Consider the following 16518-nt stretch of genomic DNA (forward strand, 5'->3'; position numbering starts at 1 on the left):
GTGGAAAATGTGCATGCGCATGGTATGCAGCACACATGCGCTTAGTAATATAACACAAAACTTTGGAGATTTACACAAGCTCGAGCGACGTTTTTTCAACGCTCACGTGATCGTAGTGTGATTGACAGGAAGTGGGTGTTTCTGGGCGGCAACTTGGCGTTTTCAGGGAGTGTGCTAAAAAAAACGCAGGCGTGCCAGGTAAAAACACAGGAGTGGCTGGAGAAACGGGGGAGTGGCTGGCCGAACGCAGGGCGTGTTTGTGACGTCAAACCAGGAACTAAACGGACTGAGGTGATCGCAATCTAGGAATAGGTCTGGAGCTACTCAGAAACTGCAGGGAATTATTTAGTAGCAATTCTGCTAACCTTTCGTTCGCTTTTCTGCTAAGCTAAGATACACTCCCAGAGGGCGGTGGCCTAGCGTTTGCAATGCTGCTAAAAGCAGTTAGCGAGCGAACAACTCGGAATGAGGGCCATGGTTTTACCCAGTTGCTTGATTTTTTTTTTTTTTACTTTACTTACTAACCTGAATCAGGCCCCATGTACTAACATTTATTGGGAATTCATGGAAAAGTAAAAATATGATCTACTCCTTTCTTTTAGTTTGATTTTACTAATTAATATTATTACTTATTAATAATGGTAGCACTATAGTAGCGTTCGGGTTCCCTGCTTTGTATGGTTTGTTGGTGACTTCCTATTTGGTACAGGGACATCACACAGACAATAAGGAGACAGCAGAAAGTTAGGTCTGTGGATCAAGTGTTCTTCTAGAAGCAGCATGCGTTTTCCCAATGGGTTGACGTACTCAGGTGCTTGGGTACTCTGGATGTATCATACAGTATTTCCAGTGTTGGAATGGGATATGAGGGGCCCACCAGGAGAATGCAGTTGTGGGGGCCCATGCTTAACCATTAGAGAGTGCATGGTCTGGCCTCTTATAAATATATATATTTTGAGGAGAGGGTGGGCCCTCAGGCTGTTTGGGCCCACCATGGGTTTCCCCTGTATCCCTGTGGGCCAGTCTGACCCTGCATATTTCCAAATCAGTTTTTCCTAGTCCTGTTTTTTGCCATCAGAACGTGGTTGTTTTGACCAGAGAAGTGGTTGAACAGATCAGTTGTTGATTAGTCTGGTTAGAAGTCCTGTTGTATTACTTTTCAAGTGTTGAGGTACATGGATGTGTTACTTCTACCTTGTGTGCTTAAAGTGAATCAAAAATAAGTTATTCTGTGAAGGTCAAACTTTGTATTGTATACATTGGGCCTGCTTCTGAGCCGTCCGCATCTGCGGCCTCTGTAACATATATACGCCCATAGCAATCTACTGGCTTTCATATGCAAACGCACAGAAGTGTGCAGAAAATCTGTGCGACTGGCAGTGGAAGCCCATCCCAACCACTGTGTTTTCCATCTGAAGACGGTAAGTGGACTTGCATCAGCCCCATGCTACTGTATGTAGGTGCCAAAGATCCACCAGAAAAAAATCATCCTCTATATCCATCAGTGCCAGAACTAGACATTTTAGCGCTGTGTGCAAGAAACAGAATTGGCGCCCCCCTATATTGAAAATAGGGCCAGTGCACTCCTTAGGTGACCCAATATATAGGGGCGTGGCTTCATGGGGAAGGGGCATGCCCACAAAATAATACCAATTCATTTACGCTGCACAGTAGTCTCCATAATTCAAATTATGTTGCACAGTAGTGCCACTTACACACAGTACACCAGGTAGAGCCCCTTTTACACAGTACACCAGGTAGAGTCCCCATTTACACACTACACCAGGTAGAGCCCCTTTTACACAGTACACCAGGAAGAGCCCCTTTTACACAGTACACCAGGTAGAGTCCCCATTTACATATTACGCCAGGTAGAGCCCTTTTACATAGTATAAGGCAGACCGGAAGATAGTGGGTGACTGATAGTGGGTGACAGGGAGAGAAAGACAGGGAGACATTGAGTGACAGGGAGATATTGGGTGTCAGGGAGAGAGTGCAGTGAGGGAAGAGAGGACTGGAGAGAAGTGCCTATGTGGAAGAAGTGAGATTTGGAGTGCCGCAGATGGTGGGGGCTGGAGCAGTGAGGGAACAACAGAGAGGAACTGGGGAAGGGACAGGGGGCAGTGGGTGCAGTGGATGGAGTTGGAGGGTTTGGTGCAGTGAGGGAACAACGGAGAGAAGAGAGGAGCCTGTGTGGGGGAGGGGGGCCAGGGGGTGCCGTGGGTGGGGGGCTGGAGCAGTGAGGGAATGAGCAGTGAGCCTGTACGAGGGAGAAGGGGGGGGGGTGCCGCATATGGGGGTGAGGTGGATGTTGGCGCAGTAAGGGAATGAGAGAGGAGCCTGCGCAGGGGAGCGGGGTAGGGGGATCCTAGAGCAGTGAGGGAATGAGAGAGGAGCCTGTGCAGGGGAGCGGGGTAGGGGGATGCTGGAGCAGTGAGGGAATGAGAGAGGAGCCTGCGCAGGGGAGCGGGGTAGGGGGATGCTGGAGCAGTGAGGGAATGAGCGAGGAGCCTGTGCAGGGGAGCGGGGTAGGGGGATCCTAGAGCAGTGAGGGAATGAGAGAGGAGCCTGCGCAGGGGAGCGGGGTAGGGGGATCCTAGAGCAGTGAGGGAATGAGAGAGGAGCCTGCGCAGGGGAGCGGGGTAGGGGGATCCTAGAGCAGTGAGGGAATGAGCGAGGAGCCTGTGCAGGGGAGCGGGGTAGGGGGATGCTGGAGCAGTGAGGGAATGAGCGAGGAGCCTGTGCAGGGGAGCGGGGTAGGGGGATGCTGGAGCAGTGAGGGAATGAGCGAGGAGCCTGTGCAGGGGAGCGGGGTAGGGGGATGCTGGAGCAGTGAGGGAATGAGCGAGGAGCCTGTGCAGGGGAGCGGGGTAGGGGGATGCTGGAGCAGTGAGGGAATGAGCGAGGAGCCTGTGCAGGGGAGCGGGGTAGGGGGATGCTGGAGCAGTGAGGGAATGAGCGAGGAGCCTGTGCAGGGGAGCGGGGTAGGGGGATGCTGGAGCAGTGAGGGAATGAGCGAGGAGCCTGCGCAGGGGAGCGGGGTAAGGGGATGCTGGAGCAGTGAGGGAATGAGCGAGGAGCCTGTGCAGGGGAGCGGGGTAGGGGGATGCTGGAGCAGTGAGGGAATGAGCGAGGAGCCTGTGCAGGGGAGCGGGGTAGGGGGATGCTGGAGCAGTGAGGGAATGAGCGAGGAGCCTGTGCAGGGGAGCGGGGTAGGGGGGTGCTGGAGCAGTGAGGGAATGAGCGAGGAGCCTGTGCAGGGGAGCGGGGTAGGGGGATGCTGGAGCTGTGAGGGAATGAGCGAGGAGCCTGTGCAGGGGAGCGGGGTAGGGGGATGCTGGAGCAGTGAGGGAATGAGCGAGGAGCCTGTGCAGGGGAGCGGGGTAGGGGGATGCTGGAGCAGTGAGGGAATGAGCGAGGAGCCTGTGCAGGGGAGCGGGGTAGGGGGATGCTGGAGCAGTGAGGGAATGAGCGAGGAGCCTGTGCAGGGGAGCGGGGTAGGGGGATGCTGGAGCAGTGAGGGAATGAGCGAGGAGCCTGTGCAGGGGAGCGGGGTAGGGGGATGCTGGAGCAGTGAGGGAATGAGCGAGGAGCCTGCGCAGGGGAGCGGGGTAGGGGGATGCTGGAGCAGTGAGGGAATGAGCGAGGAGCCTGTGCAGGGGAGCGGGGTAGGGGGATGCTGGAGCAGTGAGGGAATGAGCGAGGAGCCTGTGCAGGGGAGCGGGGTAGGGGGATGCTGGAGCAGTGAGGGAATGAGAGAGGAGCCTGCGCAGGGGAGCGGGGTAGGGGGATGCTGGAGCAGTGAGGGAATGAGCGAGGAGCCTGTGCAGGGGAGCGGGGTAGGGGGATCCTAGAGCAGTGAGGGAATGAGCGAGGAGCCTGTGCAGGGGAGCGGGGTAGGGGGATGCTGGAGCAGTGAGGGAATGAGCGAGGAGCCTGTGCAGGGGAGCGGGGTAGGGGGATCCTAGAGCAGTGAGGGAATGAGCGAGGAGCCTGTGCAGGGGAGCGGGGTAGGGGGATGCTGGAGCAGCGAGGGAATGAGCGAGGAGCCTGTGCAGGGGAGCGGGGTAGGGGGATGCTGGAGCAGTGAGGGAATGAGCGAGGAGCCTGTGCAGGGGAGCGGGGTAGGGGGATGCTGGAGCAGTGAGGGAATGAGCGAGGAGCCTGTGCAGGGGAGGGGGGTAGGGGGATGCTGGAGCAGTGAGGGAATGAGCGAGGAGCCTGTGCAGGGGAGCGGGGTAGGGGGATGCTGGAGCAGTGAGGGAATGAGCGAGGAGCCTGTGCAGGGGAGCGGGGTAGGGGGATCCTAGAGCAGTGAGGGAATGAGAGAGGAGCCTGCGCAGGGGAGCGGGGTAGGGGGATGCTGGAGCAGTGAGGGAATGAGAGAGGAGCCTGTGCAGGGGAGCGGGGTAGGGGGATGCTGGAGCAGTGAGGGAATGAGCGAGGAGCCTGTGCAGGGGAGCGGGGTAGGGGGATGCTGGAGCAGTGAGGGAAGGAGCGAGGAGCCTGTGCAGGGGAGCGGGGTAGGGGGATGCTGGAGCAGTGAGGGAAGGAGCGAGGAGCCTGTGCAGGGGAGCGGGGTAGGGGGATGCTGGAGCAGTGAGGAAATGAGAGAGGAGCCTGTGCAGGGGGGGGGGGTGTTTAGGGGGTGCTGCGAATGGGGGTGAGAGGGATACTGGAGCAGTGAGAAAGGAGCTTGTGCGGGGGAGGGGGTGCGGCGTGGTGCCACGAATCGGGGTGAGGGGGATGCTGGAGCAGTGAGAGCAGCCTGTGCAACTCACCTCATGATCACTGTCAATAGGGGCCGCGGCACTATGAACAGATGAGCGCACTGGATTCTGGAGGCGCTCTGAGCCTCTGCAGCAGGCAGGGAGGGGGGCTTCTTCTTAGCTGCTGCACCAGTGACGGGTGATGGGAGGCAGCGGTTCATCAGTGGCAGATACAGAGACAGCTGGAGCTGGCGCAATGTATGGAAGCCTGCACAGATGCCCTAGGCAATTGCCCATTGGCTAGGGCCAGCTCTGGGCAGAGCACATGGGAGACTGACACTGCTGCCCAACGCTGCCGGCTATTGCATATTAGCAGCGATGCGTCCAGAAGAGAGGGAGAACGACGCAACACTACAGTTTTAAAATGTAGTGGGCAGCTCTGGTGCTGGCGTCAACCAATTGGGGTGTATGCGGATGGTGTGCCCACAGGACAAGTGCACTGTGTGCTAAGCACCATCCGCCCACACCTAGCTACGGCCCTGATATCCATCCGAACACTGCGATCACACACGGAAGATGAATTACCTGCCCATGCCACTCCCACTAATTGGGGTGGTTCTTGCGAATGCATGGTCTCCGCCCAGTTACTGCCCAGAAACCTCAATTTCACGGAAAGTGTGGTCTATCAACAGACAGATCCGATTCCTTTTGCAATCACGATCTCCGGCAGCTGGTGTACTTCTGATCCAGTGTTTGCGCAGTCGCCGAATTTCTTTCTTTTGCGCATTATGCTGAAACCTACCAGATCCTTCTGCTGTTCACTTCTCGTCTGACTCAGAATCAGGACCATTATGTACAGAGGTAAAGTAACCAACTAATGAAATTTGTGTCCCTTCATATACAGTACCCAGTGCTACTATGTATCCCTGTTCCCACTGGAAGCAGTTAGCTTCCCAGCAGATGGGATCCCGGCGGTCGATATACCGATGCTGGGATCCCGAAGTAGGAGGCAATGCCGGAGTTACATTACCGACTGCTGGCATCCCGATCCTCTGGACAGTGGGACGCGGTGGCGTCCTGCTGTGGGGTGGGGACTAGGTTTAGGCCAGGGATGTGGAACTTTTGAACTTCCAGCTGTTGTTGAACTACACATCCCAGCATGCCCTGCTACAGTTTTGCTATTTGGCCATGCTAAAACTGTTGCAGGGCATGCTGGAATGTGTAGTTCAGCAACAGCTGGAGGGCCGCAGGTTCCCCACCCTTAGTTTAGGCAGGAGAAGGGGGGTTAGGCTGCAGAGCCGGGAAGATTGAGGTTAGGCACTTAGAAGGGGAGGTTAGGGTTAGCCATTAAGCGGGGAGGGTTAGGTTTAGGCAGCGGGGAAAGTAGGGTTAGCGTTAGGTACCACCGAAGAGGGTTAGGGCTAGGCACCCACAAGGGAGGGTTAGGGTAGGGGCAGAGAAGGGTTAGGGGGCTTACTGGAGGACTGTTGGGATTCTGATGGACGGGATGCTGCTGTCGGAACTATAACCGCCGGCATCCCGTCCATCATACTGATCCCGTTCCCACCAACAGACTATGGCCCTCATTCCGAGTAGTTTGCTCGCAAGCTGCTTTTAGCAGCTTTGCACACGCTAAGCCGCCGCTTACTGGGAGTGAATCTTAGCATAGTAAAATTGCGAACGAAAGATTAGCAAAATTGCGAATAGACACTTCTTAGCAGTTTCTGAGTAGCTCCACACTTACTCGGCAACTGCGATCAGTTCAGTGCTTGTCGTTCTTGGTTTGACGTCACAAACACACCCAGCGTTCGCCCAGACACTCCTCCGTTTCTCCAGCCACTCCCGCATTTTTCCCAGAAACGGTAGCGTTTTTTCACACACACCCATAAAACGCCCAGTTTCCGCCCAGAAACACCCACTTCCTGTCAATCACATTACGATCACCAGAACGAAGAAAAAAACCTCGTAATGCCGTGAGTAAAAAACCTAACTGCATAGCAAATTTACTTGGTGCAGTCGCAGTGCGAACATAGCGCATGCGCAATAAGCGGAAAATCGCTGCGATGCGAAGAAATTTACCGAGCGAACAACTCGGAATGACCACCTATAAAATAACATGAAGGTAACTTTTATAACGTGTATGTGACTCATTAAAAAAAACTCCTTAACTCTGTGACCTTAGATTAGTTTGAAGACGCCGGGCTGCGATCTTTAGTTGTTTCTTTCCTGGTACTGAAACTTTTTTTTTAAAGAATTAAAGGACATTCAGATAAATGGTGTTCATGGAAATCCTCTGGGCTGTCTGTGTTGTCTGATAACAGGGCCTATCGTGCGCAAATAAATTTCCTCCACATAGACAATTTGTCCCTGACTTTTCTTTGGAAAGAGTGCTATCAAGTTCTGTATATTGTTTTATTGGAAGACAAACATGGGCTCCAATCCAGAGTAATCCAGTTCAAAACTTTTTCTCCATGAAAACCATAAAAATATGTGCACACAGACTTACATAATATTGACATCGTACATTACATTGTAAGAAAAGCTAAAGTCACCTGCAGTAAGTTCTTTACTGCTCTGCTCTGGTGCTTCTAGCACTCTGGTCTGTATCTCAGTGCAGAGATACAGTCCAGAGTGTGCTAGAAGCACCAGAGCTTAGAGCAACGCCTGAGGCAAGAAAGAGGAAATGCACGGGTTGTGACAGGTGCTAGAATTAACAACACACACACACACACTCCACCCCCCTACCCCTTAGTGTTCATTTTGTCAGAATCAAATTAGCCTATCAGTATGTTTTTGGAGTGTGGGAGGAAAGCAGCACAAACAGGGAGAATATACAAATGCTACACCGATGGACAGTGACTGGGAATTCATGATCTCTGCTGTGAGATAGTAATACTAACCACTACACCACCGTGCTTCCCACTGAATATTTCAAGAAAGAAAATCAGTACAGTGTATATATTTTCTATTGTAATCAACCAAAAACAGCATATAGCAATATCTGAATAAACTTGGGCGGCCGTTTTTTTGTTTTCCCCCCATTTTATTATATCTATTTACTTCTAGTATTTTGTGTGCATAAGAAAACTACATATCCTTATTTACTTTGCAGACAGAGGAAACATTATTGCAATAACAGTCATAATATTTCCTGTTTCCTTTTTGTAAAACATTTCACTAAGTAAATATTCATCATATGTACGCATTCGCTTTATAAATGTCTTCATTGTATAAATCATCCGTAAAAATTGATTAACAAGAGAGCAAAAGTATTTCTTCCCCTGAAAAAGGCTCTTACCAGGTGGTAGCCTGGCGAGGGTCTCCCCTTTAGTCTGTGAGGTGCGGTAAAGGGCAGAGAGGTCTTTGATTTAGCCACAAGATTTAAGTACTGTGCAAATTACCTGACAATAAGTCTCAAACCTTTGTGAATTTAAGAAAGTTCTCAACTGATACTCAAATGAAAATGTTGTGGTTAGAGATTGGAAGGGCTTGTGGACCTTCCTACTGGACCTAGGGGGTCATTCCGAGTTGATCGTAGCTGTGCTAAATTTAGCATTTACGATCATTCACACTGACATGCGGGGGGACGCCCAGTACAGGGCTAGTCCGCCCTGCATGTCATTGCCGGACCCCCCCCCCCCCCCCCCGTCCCCGCAGAAGTGCAAAGGCATCGAACAGCGGCTATGCCTTTGAACTTCAAGAGTAGCTCCCGACCAGCGCAGCTTTAGCGTGCTCGCCGGGAAATACTCGTCGCTCCCCAGCTCGCAGCGGCTGCATATGACGTCACGCAGCCGCCGCCTGCCCCCCCAATGGTCCGGCTACGCCTGCGTTGGCCGGACCGCTTCCCCTAAACGACGGCTTAATGCCGCCGTCCAGACCCCTCCCACCCAGCGACCGCCTCTGCCTCAGAGGCGATTGCTAGGCAATGACGGCTGCCATGCGCTGGCGCACTGCCGCACCGGTGCCTGCCCAGTTCCAACCTGATCGCTGCGCTGCGGCATACTGCAGCGAGCGATCGAGTCGGAATGACCCCCCTAGTCAGAACAGTAGCTTCCTTCAGATGAAACCACAATTTTGGCTGGAGTGCTTACTAACTTTTTATTAGTTTGAAATGTATTATCTATAGGCACCGCAGAGCCAATAACCCTACCTTCAAATTTGCTAATACACCTTATACCGTTGTTCAGCCCGACACACTCTCCAGATCCAAACATGAAATATAAAAAGCAGGAGGACCAAATTAAGCGTTTGTGTCTCTCCAATTCTCCATGAATTAGAAATCCCAATAAACTCAATAAATTCCTGTCTCCCAGGGAATGATGGAACTAGTAGTTTAACACACAAGTCAGCACCACGGACAGGGGCTATGACATCAAGAGCAAATACTATCCAATGTTCCTGGTATCCTTGCACTATAATTTCATCTATCAGGCCCAACCGTAAATATTTACTAATACATCATGGCACCTTTGAGCTTTAGTTTAGATATCCAAGTGATGCTTGCCCTCCCGTGGAGTAATATTATTTAATTTGGTCAGTTGTCTTATATGCCATATTGCAGTGCTGCCTGGCCTTCCACCTTCCACTTTAAACTCCATTTCTACCTTCTCTGCATGTGTTAACGTTACGGATTCAAATACAAGCTAATTCTACCATGCTGGAGGCAGTTTTCGTGATCGTGAGGAGGGAGCTGCAATGGCATTAGCGTAAACTCTATAGTATATCAGGGATTTACCTAGTGTTGGATAGAAGGACCTTTAATCTGCCCATTGACTCCCTTAGATCTGGAAAGAACATTCCTTAGTTGTGCCAAAGCATGCTGGGATAGTAATTATGTCTACGTGTGTATTACTAATATACTGCATTTAAGGTGAAGTCTTAATTTTTTTTTATTTCCAGATTATAATATTGCACTTTTCTATAGGACTGGTATTGAATGTTGGTGTGTGGCATTGTATATTTGGTTGATTGTTATATTCCCGGTTAGCTAGTGTGTGGCTTGATCTACTGAGATGGTTATTGCGTGGTGGAAAAGACAAGGATGGTCGTTCCGAGTTGTTCGCTCGTTGCTGATTTTCGCTATGCTGCGATTTGTTGCTGCATGCGCATGGTACGCAGCGTGCATGCGCTTAGTTATTTAACTAAAAACTTTGCAGTTTTGCTGTTGTTCGTGCGGCGCTTTTCAGTCGCACTGCTGATCGGTGAGTGATTGACAGGTAAGGGGCATTTCTGGGTGGTAACGGAGTGTGCTAAAAAAACGCAGGCGTGTTAGGGAAAAACGCAGGGGTATCTGGAGAAACGGGGGAGTGGCTGGCCAAACGCATGGCGTGTTTGTGATGTCAAACCAGGAACTAAACGGACCGAGCTGATCGCAATCTAGGGGTAGGTCTGGAGCTACTCAGAAACTGCAAGAAAATATTTAGTAGCAATTCTGCTAATCTTTCGTTCGCTATTCTGCTAAGCTAAGATACACTCCCAGAGGGCGGCGGCCTAGCGTTTGCAATGCTGCTAAAAGCAGCTAGCGAGCGAACAACTCTGAATGACCACCAATGTTCCTTTGGCCAAAAAGTATGTCCGGTCACTTTTACCGTGGTCAAAGTTTGTTACATGATTTGGTTATTACTTTATCTTTTAATTTGTTTTAGTGCTAGATGGCAAGAGAACCTTTTATAAAAGTTACGCCAAGTTATTCCCTTGCATGTAATCTCTTTACAGCAGAATACCGGTCTCAACGTAAAATATATTACTGTACGTTCCACATATAGTTGTCCTCAAAAGTCCGGTTCTCAGAGGAATACACTGACTGTAAGAAGCGCATTACTAACTTTGATATATTGCATCAGGCAGGACAGGGAACACAACATTGAGCTTTTAACTTCAAGTTCCAAACAGCATTCCTTTATGTAAGAATAATTCCAGATAGCGTGGTAAATATTTCTAGAAATACAGTCTGCAGTGTTTCAGTTGTAAACTCTATATTCAGCCCGTTTCTATAAAATAATTCCCAACACTTCCCTCATTGGGACTTGTACAGCACAGATTCAACTCAAGTTTCTAACTCCTTAATGCCACCTCTGTTCATGGCATGATGAGAATTCCCTAAGTGCTGTTTTCATTTCTTGATCGGTATTCTGAAATGGAATGATTTCTCTCTCCTGAATATTTGGTCATTTCTGTTTAGCGGGCCACCCGTGTTATGTTATCCCCATTTAACCCTTTTCAAGAACAACTTGGCATGCGACACAATGAACTGCACATTTTGACCCCTCTGCCTTACGAATGGTTAAAAGATGCGTACGTCCGTGTAATTCAAGAGAAGCCCTTATTTTATATAAGCGCTGCGTTGCCGAAACGTAGACCTTTAAGTGAGAAGCTGTAATGGACTGACAGCCAGTGGGCTGAGATCCAAAGGCAGAACTATCCGTCCGTGAAACTGCTGTGGGGCTTGGACCCAGTAGCAGAGTAGAAATATAGGCTGTGTGTATAGTATTCTGCAAGACATTTTATGACTCCCTGTATTTTCAAGCAAGTTGAACCGCTGCATGTTCCACTTTCATTTTATTGCGGTAGTCTGGACATTACGGTCTTCCAGTATAACGCCTTGCAAATATTTAATATGAAAGCCTGCCTATCAGCGAGCTAAATGATACAGCTAAAGTAGCTTATGTGTTCATGGTGAACTAAATCTCTCAACATGTGCAGAAGGTCGAAATTCAACATGTTGGCATTTACAATGTTAGAAATAGACTGCAATTAGGGTTAGATTAGGGCTAGGGCATTAAGCCTTAAAAAGTGATAGAGTGGAGATGGATAGAGGGGCAGATGTATTAAGCCTGGAGAAGTGATAAAGCAGTGATAAGTGGAAGGTGATAGCGCACCAGCCAATCAGCTCCTGTTAGTTTACATATTGGAGCTGATTGACTGGTGCGTTATCACCTTGCACTTATCACTGCTTTCTCACTTCTCCAGGCTTAATACATCTGCCCCAAATAGTGATAAATGACCAGCCAATCAGCTCCTAACTGTCATTTTTCAAACACTGCCTTTTCCATGGCATTTAGGAAGCTGATTGGCTGTCACTTATCACTCTTTGGGTCAGTTGGGTGTCGGGGGAAAACAGACATCCAACAATTGAATTCCCCCCTTTTATTAGACTCCATTTAATCACTTTCTAAGGCTTAATACTTTTGGGCCTGGGTTAGGCTTAGACTAAAAATAAATGGAAATCCCATTGTCAGCTTGACAACTATCGACATTCTGGCAGTGTTGATAGTATATAGGGTCCTCCTGTTAGAGTCATCACTTTCCAGCGTTCATTATACTGTTGTCATTCTAATTGTCGACAATATATACCACACCTGTCCAGTTTAACTCTTTGTGCTGCTGTATTATTCATAACTATAATGTGCATTTGATACAATTCTATCCAACATCAACAGGAAAGGCTGGAGAGATCTGTATCAAATGCGCAGATCAGGGCAGCAAAAATAAACAGCTGTGACTGATACTATAAAGACGTGGCTGTAAGACTCAGAGATAAGCCAGAAAGACAAACAGTGTATTTTGTAAAAAGTTGCAGTACACCATGCAGGGCTGGTCCAAGGTCTCTCGGCACCCCAAGCACAACTTCAGCCTACTGCTCCAAACCACCACCAATACCCTTCTCCCTGACCCTTCAGATGAAGTGTGGCATATAAATTCCACAGCCACCACAGCATTGAGTACAACAAGGATGTTCCTTAAGAGACATCCTTAATTTTGTGATAGGCAGACTCAGTGCTGCCCCTCCTAGATCCCGGCGCCCTAGGCAGCTGCCTAATGGTAGAGACAAACAAGACACCATGCTTGAGCCAGTAAATAATAATCACATGTACGTGGGGAACCCCAGTTCATGTACAGCACTTCAAATAATGTCAAATCAAATGGGCAATTCATTTTCAATTGTGTTCTTAAATCCTCCGAGTATTTTAAATCGGCTTCTACTCATTTGACGACACAAATTTTTTTTTCTGTTTAATATTTTTGAGTAATAAAATATTTCTTGGTGTTGTATGACACTTATTAAAAATACATTTTCCTATTGCCTCATTTAAAAAAAAACCAGTATGCTAATTATTATGAGTAGTTTATATGGCAGTAGTTTTTTTTTCCTGCTCTCTTAAATAGACCCACCCGATAGAACAAAGTTTGTTTAGCATGTTTTCTTTCTGCACGTCCAACTCCATTAAATCCCGCTCTGTGTCATCCCTGTGAGTTTCATTCCTCAGATAGTAAGCTTGAGCAATGCAGGATACTGGGAATGAATTAAAATGGCCACCAGGGATCCCCGTCGGAACCACAAAAACCAAATGAAATGAAAAGCATAATAACACCTTCATCTTTCGGAATTTCTGACAAGAAAATAAGAGGAATATTCTTGAAAGACAAGGATGAAGCATGATGTGAATTAAGTAAAACATGTAGAAGGTTGCTAGTTGAAAAGTTAATGAAAGACAATAATTACCTCAGGCAGAATGCATTCTAAATGATATTATGTGAGGTTAAACATAGAAGACCACATGACCTGTTAGTCAGTTTGTCTTAGGTTTAGTGGTGTCTGATACACTTTCAGTCACTGTTATCTTATTGATTGACTTATGTGTGACATTGGAGAGAAGGGAAAAGTTCTTAAAGTGAACAATGTGTCGTACTGGGGCATGAGGGCCCACTAGGGGTAGGCAGTGCTAAGGGCCCTTGCTTAAGGGGTGTGCAGCCACCACAGAAGCTTGGCCAACCATTATACAGGGTATAGGGTCAGACGTACTAAGTCGTGGAGAGAGCTAAAGGCCCAGATTGATCAAGCCTTGGAGAGTGATAAATTGCAAGGTGATAAAGTACCAGCCAATCAGCTGTAACATGACAGTTAGGAGCTGGTTGGTTGGTACTTTATCACCGTTATCACTGTCCAAGGTTTGATAACTCTGGGCCAAAGTACCAACAAGTCAGCTCCTAACGGTAATATTTTTCAAACACAGCCTTTAGCATGACCGTTAGAAGCTGATTGTCTGATACTTTAGCTTTCTCCAAGGCTTTAGCGGGAGATGTACTAAGCAGTGAAAAGTGTGGAGAAGTGAGCCAGTGGATAAGTTGCCGATGGCAACCAATCAGCATTGACGTAACATTTATAATTGTCATACTATAAAATTATACATACAGAGCAGCTGATTGGTTGCCTTGGGCAACTTCTCCACTGGCTCACGTCTCCACTCTTTCCACTGTTAAGTACATATCCCCCTTAGCACTTCTCCCCCTATAGTCTGCAAAGAACATGGATACTACAGTGCATGGTCTTTTCATCCATGTTCCTGCACTACCAAGTAACTGACTGTGAATGGGGCCCACTGGGGATTTCCCCTGCACCCTTGTGGGTCAATCCAACCCCACTGATTAAAGTTGCAGAATGACCTTGTATTCTACCACATTTTTCTTGGTCCCACGAAGGCTCCCATTTTTGTCCTATTTGTGGTGGATCTGAGTTTATATAGTAAAGGGGAGATTCATTTAAGTGCGAGGTTCTCAAGCGGAGAGGTACTTAGGCCCAGATTTATCAAGCCTTGGAGAGTGATAAATTGCACAGTGATAAAGTACCAACCAATCAGCTCCTAACTGTCATTTTTCAAACACAGCCAGTAACATGGAAGTTAGGAGCTGATTGGTTGGTACTTTAACACCATGCAATTTATCACTCTTCAAGGCTTTATAAATGGGGGCCTTAGAACTCTTTCACTGCATTCGAACGTACAGTACATACATCGGAGGCAGCCATTTGTGTGCTCAAGTAATGGCTCGGAGAATGCCACCTCTCAATCCACTAGTAACCAGTGATATCACTTGGGTAACAGGCAAAAATATCAACCAGGCAAACTACTTTCCCAACTTGCGTTGTCCGGAAAATCACCCTGTGCTGGGTTTTGGCGGAAAACTGTGAAAATACACATGGTGGAAAGAGATACCACACTTGTAAGTCCAGCCGTGTAAGACCAATTTACCTTCATTTATGTCCTACATTCAGTGTCGGACTGGGGCATGAAGGGCCCACCGGGGGAATGCAGTGATAGGGGCCCATACTTAAGGGTGTGGCCAGCCTACAAAGGGGGTGTGGCCAGCCTCCATAGAGGCTTGGAATACACAAAATAGTTCAGTGTAGTGTAATGCAACATATCTACCATGTAAAATACAAGTGCACAGTCTGGAACCTGATCCTTAGAGGAAGGAGTGGACCCTCAGGCAGTGGGGCCTACCGGTGGTTTCCCTGGTACCCCTGTGGGCCAGTCCGACCCTGCCTACATTAATTATAACCATACTTATTATTCTTTAATACATGTGTATTCCTACCAGCATTCCAAGTGAGAGGATCGTGTGTGTGTGATGGGGAGAGGGGCTGTCTGTGTAACAGAGGGGTAGTGACCATATATATCATGGAGCATTCAGTGGTACAATCTCCCCCAGACACACTCACTGCCATGTGTACCTACCACAGATTTACACAGCATACATTCACCCTGGTACTGCTATGCTATGTCAGTTGGTCATAACGGTGAGATGAAGAGTTTAGGTTGTCAAAATCAAGAATTTGTGAGCTGTGCATGTGTCACTTTTGTGTGTTTGATGGGTATTGTTACATTGGTATAAATGGGCTTAAAATGCACTTTCCAGCGGCAGAAGTGGACCAGGATGGTGGAAAATGCATCCTATTCAAAGTATAGGATAACACAACTCCAAGTTGCTGGAAAAATAGAATACTTTTATGGAGAGAGACCCCAAAGCAAAAAGCACCCCTATATATCCCCCTCACTAAATCACCCCGTTTAAATATACTCGGCACAAAACATAGGGGCAGATTTAATAACTGGTGATATTCTTGGTATCACTCATTTCGAATGTTAAATTGTGCTTCTGTCTTGCGTTTTAATAATGACAGGAGCTGATTGGCTGGAGCACCATTTATCAATCAGTTCCTAACTGTCATTTTTAAAACATATGACCATTACAGTAGGAGCTGATTGGCTGATAACAAGAATATCTATCTGCAGGAGACATCACAAAACAGCATTTGCCCTGCGGGTTTGCACTCTTTGCAGTTTTTACATTACTAGCCTTTATAATAATAATATTAATAATAATAATAATAATAATAATAATAATAATGTAAAATAATCTATAATACCACTATAAAATTTCTGTCAAATGGATCTACAACTTGAGCAACACATTGCATTGGCTTCTTCCCTAGATGCATCGTAGAACTACCATGCCTATCCATTACAATTTCCATTTGATGGAGCAAATTATTTTAGGGACATTAAGCAGTGCTTGGTTACATCACTCCTTTTCGTTCTCAATTCAAAGCAAAACAGAAGACTCTATAATTAAGCACGGATGACTAAATTGTGGTTTGAATGGATTATGTTAATGTGTCCGCTTCATCCATTTCTTACAATGTGTAAATTTGGTTAATTTAACATTAATATATTGCTTCCCAAGGAACTGTTAGCGAGATACATGTACAGTATATAGCCTGTATACATGTGAAAACAAAATCAAGATTTGCTGAAAACCCTCAGTCTTGGGGGAAGGGGGGGTTTATAATTCATTTTATCAGCACAGCCATGGATGATAACATTTTAATTGTATTTTTTAATGCTCTGGGTTATCAGCACAGAAGCCTGTCAGTTGCAACACACAAGAACATACCTATTGGTGGACCTGACAGCTGAATGCAATGGGGGCTGCTATTTTGTGACCTGACTATTCAGCTAGGACCAAGTGA

General features: G+C 47.7%; 1 protein-coding gene across 3 annotated transcripts in view; it reads left to right on the top strand.

Annotated features, from left to right (window-relative positions):
• Window positions 1-16518, top strand: part of NPR3 (natriuretic peptide receptor 3) — a 183953-nt gene that overhangs the window by 70266 nt on the left and 97169 nt on the right. The gene's annotated exons all lie outside the window — the stretch shown is intronic.

This window comes from Pseudophryne corroboree, chromosome 1 (assembly GCF_028390025.1).
Source record: "Pseudophryne corroboree isolate aPseCor3 chromosome 1, aPseCor3.hap2, whole genome shotgun sequence".
NCBI classification, from domain to species: domain Eukaryota; kingdom Metazoa; phylum Chordata; class Amphibia; order Anura; family Myobatrachidae; genus Pseudophryne; species Pseudophryne corroboree.